Source organism: Triturus cristatus, chromosome 11 (genome assembly GCF_964204655.1).
Source record: "Triturus cristatus chromosome 11, aTriCri1.1, whole genome shotgun sequence".
NCBI lineage: Eukaryota > Metazoa > Chordata > Amphibia > Caudata > Salamandridae > Triturus > Triturus cristatus.
In genome coordinates, this window is record NC_140594.1 from 335281956 (window position 1) to 335295622 (window position 13667).

Here is a 13667-nt window from a genome sequence, read left to right on the forward strand (position 1 = left end):
AAGAACCAATAAGAAAAGTACAAAAACAAAGCTTTACCAATGAAAAGAACTTGAGAAATAAAGTATCGAGTAACCCGAAGAAGCCTCTCCTCCAACTGTGTTTGTCGTCCCTCCCCACAAGTTAATTCATTAACGTGTCCGCAACTGACTTGCAGGTGGTGAGATACGTTTGTGTGCTTTGGAGGACAGATGTGAAACGAGAGAATACGAGCAGAGGACAGCGAAGGCCAAAGGATAAGATAAAGTCTGGACAGAATGGTGCGAACCAACAGATAGTTGAGATAGGGATTAGTCAGACCAGACAGGGATTAGTGGACTCGGCCAGTCCCTGACACCAGTTCGTAAACAGAGGCAGAAGGCTATTTCGACACGATGCTGCAGGAAAAGCAGAAAAGACTCGCTCGCTGTGCTGCCTGAGTGAGGGCAACACAAAATGGCGGCGGAACACAAAATGGCGGCTCGATACGATCGAGATCGAAAATCGAGTTTCCTCAGACCCGCCTTTTGCCAGAACTCAGGCAAAATACACAGACTCACGTTAATCTGAGTCGATGTCGATGGCCATGAGGTCATCAAGCTGTTGCTGTAACATCATTTTAATGTTCTTCATTCTCTGTGACTTAGGTTTTGGGATGCATACAGAAGCACAAAGGCCGCAGATGGCGGGGCCACAGTGCAGACAGAGACAACAAGAGAAAATGATGGCCAGAACCATTCCAAGGAATGTTAATGCCTTCCATCCCCATTTTGACAGTAGTCCCCAAAACCAACCCAATAACGACCAATCTCCTTCGTCCTGATGAATCGACTCAGAGATTACATGTAATTTAGAGATGGCTTGGTATACCGTCGGAGCATCATCAGATATAAAAATACAGCAACTAGATCCGATCAATGTACAGACTCCACCACGGTCCGCAAGAATAACATCTAAGACAACTTGGTTCTGTAATGTCATAAGACGATCCGCCTGTAGTTCAGCTGTAATATTACTTAAGGCTCCTACAGTGATGTCTATAGTAGTCTCTACAACACGAACCAGTTGTCTCATGTTTCTGCTATTGGCCATTGGACCCCAAAAAGGAAGAATTCCTTTGAGAAAATCTCCTCCCTCTTGTCCTGCTGTGTCCTTGGAATCAATAATTCCTCTGCCATATAGGTTTCTATGGTGAGTTGAAGAGGCAGTATATGTAGGGGGAAGAAGGAAAACTATATAGCATGTTCCGGAGAAACCAGTCGGCAACCACGTATAAGCTCTATCGTGGCAGATAAAATACGTGCCCTGAGATGGTACTAGCGGCGGTGAATTCTGAGAAGTGTAGATGTATGTGTGGGAACAAAAGCTCTTCTCTTGTCCAGCGTTAGCAGTTTGACCATTTATCTGTAAAAAGAAATTACCGTGATGAGGTACAGTCCAAATTGGTGGAGATTGTCTTTGTTTAACCTTATCACTAAGGCTAGTGATGTAATGAGTGACGTTCCAATTAGTATATGCTTTTCTCTCGTCAACAGAAATGTTAATATTTTCCATGATTTTAGCCATAGCTACCATTCCCTTTATCAATGAACTATGACTAAAATCTGGACCACCAATATATGAACTGACAGGTCGTTTAAATCGGCTCTGATATCGTTAATCGTTAGAGAATATTATAAAATAAGCCCAAGCGGAACCTTCATAGGAGAACGGAAGGACTAAGTACGGCATCCCTTTTTCGGTGGTATGAGGCATAAGTCCACACACCCAACAGTCGGTTGTATTAATTACTCATTGGTGCTGGTGCAATAACAGAACAAATGAATTATTGTAGTATTCGGTTCTTCTTATGAATTCATGCTGAGGAAGTGTATGAAATAGATGTGGAGAGACAGTAGAATAAGAAGGCAAAGAGGTAGAAGTAGGGACAACTTTTTGCTGCATTGCATAAACAATCCATCCTATACACGCCAATAAAATACACAATAATATAAAAACACATAACGTTATACCACAACGACTGTACATTAATCTAAAATATTTTTCTCTCATTTTATTTTTCTTCTCGCTTTCTCCTAATGTAGTCTCCATCTTCTAAGTGGTTGCTCACGGCAATCTTCCTCAATCACTTGGTTATGATTATCTGCCGTCCTCTGACACTGCACGTCCTGCAGGCCTATTGCCACTACTCAGGTCACAATCAAGACTCCTACCGTGACCCTGCAACCGGGATAGAAACTACATGGAAGAGAGAATCTCAAGTTTTCTTAATTAGTCTTGGCCTGAGATTATAACAGACTTTGTCAGGTACAGTCTGGTCTCGAAACAATGTTTGTGGGTTTGTAGTGTTCAAGCGGAGATGTGGTGGTACAGCTTCCTGAAGAATATTGTCGTCTTCTTTCTCCGACCGAGTTCCACTCAGGCGTGCATCGCTAAAAGGTAGGAATCTAGGAACCTTTTCGCTTTCAGAGTCACTTATACCCTTACGGACCCACTCATCAAAGGGCAAAGGCAAAGGAACCTTCTTGCAGTGCACGCCGTGTATCCAGTTTTTCTTTCCTTCGACCTTTATTTCTGTTTGCGTCGCCAGGAGGACCTGTCGAGGTTCCCTCCAACGAGGTTCCAAATTCTTTGTCCTTTGGAAATTCTTCACGCAAACCCAGTCACCTGGTTGGATGGAATGACCTGGGTCTGTAGAGGCCTCTGGCAAAGCGTTCTGAACCTGTTGATGGAGAACGCGCAATTTAGTTGTAAGGTCGTGCAAATAATCAATCAGCATTGGGTATGGTATATCAGAATATTTTTTAGGGCGAGGGACTCCCCATACATTAGCTGGGCATCCGAAAACCACCTCGTATGGGCTAAGCCCCAAACGAGAATGCTCAGCTGTTCTGGTGGACGGAAGAGCCAAAGGTAAAGCATCGGGCCAGGCAAGACCTGTGCTGGCTTGTATCTTTGCGAGTTTGAGCTTGAGTGTGCCATTATAACAATCTACTAAACCCGCTGACTGTGGATGGTTTGCCGTATGGAACTTTTGCTTTATACCAAGACCTGCACAAACTTTTCTCAGGACTTGGCCCACAAATTCACTCCCATTGTCACTCCAGACAATGCGTGGCAAACCAAACCTAGGAAAGAACTCTTTCAAAAGAACTTTGGCAGTAGACAAAGCAATGTTGTCTTTCAGAGGGTAGGCCTCTATCCATCTGGAAAAGGCACATACCACCACTAGAACATATTTGAGATTGTTGCATCGCTCCATATTAATATAGTCGATTTGCAACACCTCAAAAGGATATGTCGGGGGAGCAAAATGACCTGCCGGAGTTGGGGTTCCCTTTCCCGGATTGTACATCAAGCAAATGATACAATGCTTTACCACATTATCTGCACATTTTGGAAACCCTTCATTCTGCCATACTGGAGCCAGAAGTTTACATATTCCTTTCGCACTGATGTGGGCTGGTCCATGCGCCATAGTAACTACAGGCAGTACATAGGCGTCTAGTAACAGCCAACGTTGGTGCTCTGACAATTCTACCCAACATCCCATCTCATCCAACATTCCTGTACTTTCTTTCCACTTTCTCAACTCTTTCTCTGTAGCATCTTCCTGAATCGATTTCTCACACTTTCTATTGTGTCCTCACACATCCCTCTTTCCCTGACCCAATTTGCAGGGCCCGCAACATACATGTGACTTGTAGCATCTCTGGCTGTCCTTTTCGCTACCTTGTCCGCAAAAGCATTTCCACGACCAACATCATCAGTAATCTTCTTATGCGCACTACATTTCACAATTGCTATCTGGGTAGGCAAGGCAAGTGACTCAAGAAGATCAGTCACCAATTGACCATGCTGTATTTTAGTACCATGGGAGGTAAGGAATCCTCTTTCCTTCCACAAACGTCCAAAACTATGCGCCACACCGAACGCGTACTGGCTGTCGGTATACACATTCACTCTCTTTCCCTTAGACAACACACACGCTCTGGTCAAAGCTATCAGTTCCACTGCCTGAGCTGAATTATGTCTGATGCGTGCTGTCTCCACAATTGTGTGCAAGGTAGTAACAGCATAAGCTGAAGTTGTCTCACCATTCGGCAGTTTGAAACAAGACCCATCCTCCCATAGGATCCCATCTGGATCTGCTAGCGGCGTATCTTTTCAAATCAATTCTACCTTTTGTCTCCTCCTCAGTACGGAGAAAACAGTCATGTCGTTCTTGAATACCTTCCTCTTTCGGAAGGGGTAACAAAGTGGCTGGATTTAAAGTGTTACATCGTTTGATGTGCACATGACTAGCCAAGAGCGTCAGCTCATATCCAGACAAGCGAGCACTCGTAAGATGCTGTGTTTTCGTCCTATTTAGCAAGGTATCCACTGCATGTGGTACCATAACAATGAGAGTATTATCTAGCACCACTCCAGCAGATTGACGAATAGAAACTGCTACTGCTGCTGTAGCTTTAAGACAACTAGGCAATGCCTTGGCTACTGGATCTAACGTAGCTGAAAAATAGGCACATGGCCGCTGTTTATCTCCAAATTGTTGTGTCAAGACTGACAACGCAGAACCCTCTCTTTCATGGACATAGAGCGTGAAGGGCTTACTGTAATCTGGAGTACCTAACACAGGAGCAGAACACAGAGCAGCACGTAAATCAGTAAAACTCTTCCGACATTCGTCAGTCCAAGGAAGGGGTTGGGGCGTGTCTTTCAAAGTGAGTGCTAACAGAGGTTTGGCCAGCAAGGAAATGTTCGGGATCCACTGCCTACAATAAGAGGTAATACCCAGAAAGGCACGCACCTCTCTTTGTGGATGGCACAGACATTTGCGCTATTGCTTGAATTCGTTCTGGGGTTAATCGCCTTCCCTCCTTTGATAAGAGATGACCCAAATAGGTAACCTCTCGACGGACATACTGTAGTTTAGAAGGCGAAACCTTCTGATTAAGATCAGACAAGTGACGTAACAATGCAACAGTCACATTCCTGCAGACATCCTCTGAATCAGCAGCAATTAACAAATCATCCATATATTGAATAGGAGTAGCACCTGAGGGAAAAGGGAAAGCATCAAGCTGACATTTCAGAGCTTGACTATAAATGGAGGGGCTTTCACAATAGCCTTGGGGTGCGCGCTTGAACCGGAAACTTCGGCCTCCTAGGGAGAAACCAAAAATATCCCTACTCTCTTCGGCAATAGGAATGCTGAAGAAAGCATTCTTCAAATCAATGACAGAAAACCAAGTCGCTGAGGCAGGTATCATAGTTAACAAGGCATTAATATCTGGGACAACCGGATACTGCGGTACAACAATTTTGTTAACCTCCTGAAGATCAATCACAAAAAGATAAACAGGAGGCTGAGAATGGTCTGTGCATTTAAGAACAGGAAGAATAGGACTATTACATAAATTTCCTCTTGTTTCCTCAATCACACCCTTCTGAACCAAATCATAAATGATATCCAAAAGCGCTCTTTCACCTTCATTGGAAATTCTGTATTGAGGAATGCGAGGCAATTTAACATTGGGCTTGAGAGTAACAACATAAGGCTGGATCTCAAGACAACCAACATCATTTGGACCCGTAGCCCAAAGCGTTGCAGGAAGAGAGAGCAATTCAGGTGGGAAATGATCTTTAGACAAATACATTGGAGAAGTCAGTTTCTGCCCCAAAGTAAGATGTACACCAGAAGGAGAACAATATATCGTTGCATGCAATCTTTTCAATAGATCCAAACCCAACAGATTCTCGCCGCAACCCGTTGTTAAAAGAAGAGGAGCTTCTAAGTCATAGGGGCCAATTGAAATAGGCAGTGGGCTAGAGACTGGGTTACAAACCGGGGCGCCAGAAAATCCTACTGATACATTCGTTGAGCCAGACAAAGGTGCCCCAGGGAGTTTAGAGCGAATGATTGAACTTCTCATCGCTCCAGTATCTAAAAGGAATGGCTCTGAAGCACCCATTGTAGTGACATTAACATAAGGTCCACTCTGGTCTACTGGAATCGATACAACTCCCTCACTTTGTCTATGGCTGTCCTGGTTAGCGTGAAGGCTTTCATTTTCACCTTCAACATGATAATCATCATTGTAATACTGTGTAGACTAAGTATTTTGTTGATCAAAGTAGTTCATAGAATTCGGAGGAGTAAGGGAACGCTGTTCTTGGGTCAACACACGGATGCCCGCGCATGCGTATTTCTCGCAAGAAATGGTCATGCGCGGGCGTCCGCGCATGCGCATTTGTCAGAAGAATTTGGAAATGAGGAAGAGGGAGCGCCGGAGACGCCGCGCTTCAGGTAAGTCTCTTTAATTTTTATTTATTTTACTTGCGGGTATGATTTAAAAGGAGGGCGGGCGGGAGGCGGGTGGCACGTAGTGGGGCTATGCGGAGCGCGTAGTGTGCGTAGATTTGGGCACACTACGTGCTGCTTCACGTAGCCCCACTACGCCCACTACGCCCACCCTTAGTATCGAGTAACCCGAAGAAGCCTCTCCTCCAACTGTGTTTGTCGTCCCTCCCCACAAGTTAATTCATTAACGTGTCTGCAACTGACTTGCAGGTGGTGAGATACGTTTGTGTGCTTTGGAGGACAGTTGTTAAACGAGGGAATACGAGCAGAGGACAGCGAAGGCCAAAGGATAAGATAAAGTCAGGAAAGAATGGTGCGAACCAAGAGATAGTTGAAACAGGGATTAGTCAGACCAGACAGGGATTAGTGGACTTGGCCAGTCCCTGACACCAGTTCGTAAACAGAGGCAGAAGGCTATTTCGACACGATGCTGCAGGAAAAGCAACACAAAATGGCGGCGGAACACAAAATGGCGGCTCGATACGATCGAGATCAAAAATCGAGTTTCCTCAGTTGCATTCATGGAGGGCATTCATTCGGACGTGGGTGGCCTACACCGAACTGTCCAATCTTTGTCCTCCACAGTGACAGCAACCATTCAGCAGTCCCAAGCTCCCAGTCTAGCTCCTGTACATTCAGCAACCAGTCTGCCAGTGCCCCCACCTGACCAGAGTAGACACACACCAGAGCCCTGAGGCACCCCGTCATCCACACACAGCACACAACATCAGCACTCTAAGCGTACCAGACAACATACACCATCACCACAGCACAAAAAGAGCACACCTGACCGCAAGGCAAAAAGCCCATCACAGGACACTCAGGGATATAAGGCAAAAAAGCATGCATCCACATTACATTGCTCCGAATCATCACCATCCAAGGGAACTCCCATCCCCACACCTGATCCCAAAGACACACAAACACTTGCCCTGTCTGCAGTGAACCTGGTGCCTGCCGCAACTAAGCCAAAACACATTCCGAAGGCAGTTTCACCCAAAACTTCGACCCCCACCCACACCCCTGTGAAGCATGGACAAGAGAGCAAAGTGGGGAATTTAGCTCAAAACAGGGGAAAAGGCAACCCTGCTCCCAGCATACCACCAGGTCCAGCAAATACCAATGGGGAGAGCCACCAGCACCTGCTACACCTTTTGGGAAGAGTGAGACTGTTGTGTCCACCTCACTTCTCACTCTTGCGAAGACACTTGTGGGATATCGGATCCCAAAACAATTGAGACCCAGCCTTCCACATTCACCATCAGCCACTGAGCATCCACACAGCATGTCTCGACCTCCCCATGCCACCTCTCCACCCAGTCCAAGCAGCCCTCAGGCTCTCATATCCATGGATCCCTCTACCTCAGCCAGTTCTCTCCCTCCCAGGTCCAGTCTTCCAACTGGCCCCAACAATCAGCTCCCTCCCAGTTCAACTTCAATTCAAAGGTGAAGCCAAGTTCCCCTTCCCATACCATTTCTCCCTGAGTGGTGCCTGGACTGCCCATTCGAAGCCCCTAACCTGTGGTGATTCCCATGGCAGTGGACTGTGTTAACCATTGATGTGCAGGTTTTCATGCACACATGTGCGGACTTTAAATTTGGCCTGGCCAATGGCATTGATGTTTTGCACTTTTGTTGCCTATACAGCGTTCATGTAATAAAGACTGTTACTTATGTTGTGAGCTTTGTTGCTGCCCTTGCTAATGATGCAGTGCAATCATGTGTATATGTTCATGTGACACATGCTCTGCATGCCACATTCACATTGGCATATACTTGATTTTCTTTTGCAGAGGTTGCTAGAGGTTACAGCCACTTTTGTGCTTCTTGACTCAGAGGCTTGAGGGTGCAATGATGGTTGTCTGTGATGATCTACTCTTATCCTAATCATTCTATTGTCAGGTCTCCAATTTTGTACACATGTCATATTTGGATGCTGCACCACAACAGAAGAGAATTCTAGTAACAGGATAACTTGCGGGGTGGACAGGGTCCATCATATCTGTGGGGTCTATCTTGATGTGTAAACAGCAGTGTAGATGTGTAGTCATCTTGTGTGTGCCTGGCTTCATAGTCACATGGGTACATTTGAATGTGTGCACTTGAGTAGTCATACAGTGTGATTGGCCTGTCATTGGCTGAAATGTTGATGTGTTTGTGCCCGTAAACATTACACCTACACACATGTATGATACAGGTAATGAGTGCCTGTTTATTTACACTATCAGACACCTGCTTTAGACTGTGGGCACATGTAGGAGTTGTTGGTTGAGCACTGTGCAGTGTGTCAGTATGACCTTGCAGTCCTGGGCTACACCTACTTGTTGTCGCTGACATTTGTAAGTATGCAGAGTGTGTCACCACATTTGTGGTCACTGTGCTGATGAGCACAGGCACACAGACATTATAAGTGGCTTTTCACATACATTGATGTCATTTTACACTTCTTTTTGACAATTATGTGGTATTAAACGTTATACCAGCCCCAAAAGGGGCCTTTGATTCCTACACATTGTGAATTACTCCTCTATGTGTGTCGTACTTTAATCTCTGTTTTCGCGTAGGGGACAGGGCCCCACCCCTGTCTATCCTGGTATTAGCAAACCGCAAATGGTTAATGCGGTATGTACGAGTGCTTTATATATCGTTCTAGCTATGAATGCACTGTGTACACGTTATTCTGCTTCACTACGCGGGTTCCATTTTGGAGGCAGTGGCCATCTTGTGATTGCCCTCACATAGGCTATAATGAAGCAACTACGGGCCTTGGTATCCATGTGCCTTTCCATGACTCCTCTGTGACCTGGGCAGCTTGGCTCTGCTGCCCCAGGTCAAACTGGTCTCACGAGCTCCCCTTCCTCCGGCCACCTGTGATTAGCATCAGGGCTCAGCGCACCATAAAGTCCTTTCATCACACCCAAGCCTCCGGCTAATCACTTTCGCACCTGCTTGTTCCTGCTTTATGGCTTGTTTCCCAAAACAGGAGATGCTCATGTTTATTGGGGCCTATCGATTATCTAATGTGGGATCTGAACCTTCCTGTGTAAATAATGGTGGGCTGGCTTAACTGGAATGTGGGATGGTCATCATGACTCTGCTCTTTTCTTTGAACTGTACACTTGTTTATTGCCGTATCATAAACTTAGGAATGTATGCCTGAGGCAGGGAAAACTGTATTTAAGATGAAGTCCGTTTCTATGATTTTCAGCAGTCTCCTGAGAACATACACGCTGTTGTACTTCTAGGATACCTGTAATTGGTCTGCAGCCAATAAACGATCTTTGACTTCACCCAGAAGACTCTGTGTTTCTGTAGGTCTGGAACAGGGTGAACCCAGAAGTCATAGGGTGTGTGCCCCTGCACCGCTGGGTCTAAAATACCCAGTACTTCAGTTTGGCGCCCAACTCGGGACGATTTCAGCGGTACCAGTCCAAGCCAGAGGTTCGTGAGGAGCTTTGTGTGGAAATTCTGGAGGAAGGCCGCCACTTCATCGACCCCTGCATGTCGACGTGGTCCGAAAGTCTTTTCTGCGAGGTTCTCCGCGTCCCGACGGCTACGAAGGACTGCTGCCCTGATTAATCAACCTGTTTTGGACCCTTGACGAGCTTGAGAGAGCGAAACAATCGAGAGAGTCTTCTGGTGACGCCATCGATCAGCAATATTCAGTTAAGTATAAGTGGAGCGTCTCCCATTTGTTTGGTATCCCTCGGGATCGTTTTGATTTGGAAATTTGGAGTTTGCAAACGCCAAAGCCAGAGGAATCGTGTATTCACGAGACTATCGTAATCGATAATCCTCTGACGTTTAGATCTAGACTAGTGAGCGAAGATGCCTGGTTCTAGAATATTTGGTAGAATATTTTGTTTGGGTTGTGGAAGAGTTTTCCAGCTGGAGGAATCATGTCCGGTTCCTCCGGTTGGAACTCCAACTTATGAGCTCTATGTAAAACATGGCGTAGGCCCTATTGCATATAACGAAGTGTGGATCCACTACACCAGAAAAGACGGTGTTTTAAAATGGCCCCAAAATGATAGTTTCGATACCGATATTTTAGATAATTTGGAAATTAAATTGTTTAAAAAGAAAGCCCGGCCGGCGATGTTTGATTCTTTCCGCTTGTGGCGAAAGGAAGCCAAACAGAAGGAAATTAAGCTAGCGAAAAAGAATAGGAGAGAGAAAGGTATGACAGTAATGCAAGCAGCTGTACAATTCAAAGACAATGAGGAGGAGCAGATGAATGAGCAATTGCACAGGCAGCGTAAGTTAGGGATTGACAAATGTTACTCAGTTTTACCGCACTCTAAACAGAATGAGTTAGAAGAAAAGGAGAAAGATCCCCTGATGTCGCATTTGTTGAGTTCGCCACCCCCGTATGCTCAAAATGCCACGGCACCTCCCCAGCTTGTGAATATGCCCCCCCCAGTTAATGTGCTGCAAGCCTTGCCACAGCCGCCAGCCGCTTTGCAGCCGGCTCTTATCCCTATAGCGCAGCCTTTTCAAGGGCCGCCAGTTGTGTTTCCAACTGCCCCCGCGCTTCCTGCGACTTTGCCTAACATATTGACTGCCTCCCCTGATACTTTTCCTTGCACCACTCCAGTACCTGTTTCTGCATCCTCTTTTCTCCCCTCTGTTTATCCCCCTGTTTTCGCCTCAGCTTCTCCTTCAGCGCGACAGCGCTTACCTAATGTGGTTACTACATTAATGTCACCTCTCTTTGAGTCATCCGGTGCGACTCCTGGTTTACAGCGTAAGCAATTGCGCAGTCAATTGCCTAACCCCGATGAGAAAAAGGTAATAGATCGCATGGCGCGTAGATGGATTGTTTTCCCTTCACTGTATGATGTGGAATCAGTTGTCAACGTTTTCCATCAATGGGATGCCCCAAAACAGAGATATGTGTTTGAGAAAATGTGCGAAATTCTCTGTGAAGAATTGGAGGATAGTGGTAAAGACCCGAGCCCGCAGGAGTTGTGTAGAGTGAGGTTCGATTTTGGAACTGGTACAATTGTGGATCGCGAGGTAGATAAAGCAGTTGCGGTTGTATTATCCTTCAGGAATGATGATTGTCAACAGTCATTGTTTGAACAAGATGTCCTTGTGGGGAAAAAGGTAAAAGCACGCCAATATCCGATGCGTGAGGTTCCCCCAGTTTGGAGACCTGCTGAACCAAATGCTAATCCACCTGTCTTAGCACATTTTCAGCGTATTTGGGTACATGTTCCATGGAAAAGATCTGAGGTGTTAGCACTTAAGCAGACATTGCCTGATCCCCGTAAAAACCCTACCGGTTATTATAAGGAGTTGTCACAAACTGCAGAATCCTGTGTAATGAATCTGGCTGATATAGATATGCTGTTTGGGAATGTGGTTCCACCGCACTCTAAACAGAATGAGTTAGAAGAAAAGGAGAAAGATCCCCTGATGTCGCATTTGTTGAGTTCGCCACCCCCGTATGCTCAAAATGCCACGGCACCTCCCCAGCTTGTGAATATGCCCCCCCCAGTTAATGTGCTGCAAGCCTTGCCACAGCCGCCAGCCGCTTTGCAGCCGGCTCTTATCCCTATAGCGCAGCCTTTTCAAGGGCCGCCAGTTGTGTTTCCAACTGCCCCCGCGCTTCCTGCGACTTTGCCTAACATATTGACTGCCTCCCCTGATACTTTTCCTTGCACCACTCCAGTACCTGTTTCTGCATCCTCTTTTCTCCCCTCTGTTTATCCCCCTGTTTTCGCCTCAGCTTCTCCTTCAGCGCGACAGCGCTTAGCTAATGTGGTTACTACATTAATGTCACCTCTCTTTGAGTCATCCGGTGCGACTCCTGGTTTACAGCGTAAGCAATTGCGCAGTCAATTGCCTAACCCCGATGAGAAAAAGGTAATAGATCGCATGGCGCGTAGATGGATTGTTTTCCCTTCACTGTATGATGTGGAATCAGTTGTCAACGTTTTCCATCAATGGGATGCCCCAAAACAGAGATATGTGTTTGAGAAAATGTGCGAAATTCTCTGTGAAGAATTGGAGGATAGTGGTAAAGACCCGAGCCCGCAGGAGTTGTGTAGAGTGAGGTTCGATTTTGGAACTGGTACAATTGTGGATCGCGAGGTAGATAAAGCAGTTGCGGTTGTATTATCCTTCAGGAATGATGATTGTCAACAGTCATTGTTTGAACAAGATGTCCTTGTGGGGAAAAAGGTAAAAGCACGCCAATATCCGATGCGTGAGGTTCCCCCAGTTTGGAGACCTGCTGAACCAAATGCTAATCCACCTGTCTTAGCACATTTTCAGCGTATTTGGGTACATGTTCCATGGAAAAGATCTGAGGTGTTAGCACTTAAGCAGACATTGCCTGATCCCCGTAAAAACCCTACCGGTTATTATAAGGAGTTGTCACAAACTGCAGAATCCTGTGTAATGAATCTGGCTGATATAGATATGCTGTTTGGGAATGTGGTTCCACAGCCTTTGTGGGGATCCATTCGTAATATGGATCATGCTGCAGAACTAGGGGACACATGGGCTAACATCATCGCTGCTGACGCTAGACAGATAGGTGGCGCGAAACCAGAGCCTTTAATAGCAGAACTCCCTGGTAGAATCATCACGTATATGAAGATAATAATGCCCGCGATGCGCGTAAATTGGGACAAGCTATCTGCATGCAAGCAGAAGAAAGATGAAACAGTGTCAGACTTCTTTACCAGGTTTGAAGAAACGTTTATTGATCACAGTGGGCAAGATATGAGTACTGAGGGTGGCCAACGGTTATTTGTGGATAAATTTGTGCAGAATTTACTTCCTGACCTGTGTAAAAAGTTAAAAGATTCAGAAAGTTCTTGGGCTGTTTCCTCTTCAGTGCAAATACTGGCGACTGCACAGTATTACGAGAACAGAGATAAGGATGAAAAAGATAGAACAGATAAGAAAACGAAGGAACTAAAGACAAAGGTCCTTTTGCAGCAGGCCTATCCGCCACGTGGAGGTCAGAATAATTATAGGCAGCCCCAAGGTGTCTATCACCAACCCCAACAATTTCAGAACAATCAGCAAATGAATGGGTATTATCAACCACGTGTCCCTCTAGGTCCCAACCAATGTTCATACTGCAAAGAGGAAGGTCATTTTAAATATAGTTGCCCAAAATTAATGCAGCGGAACGGTAATGCTTATGGCGCAAGAGGTAGGGGTGGTCAGCAAGCTCCTAGAGGCAGAGGGCGTGGAAATGCTCCCCAGAACGCGCGTCCTCTGCCGCCTCAAAATACCATCAATAGTTTTGACCAGCAAGCTAACGCGACTAGTAATACAGCTCAGTACTACAATAATGATTATTAT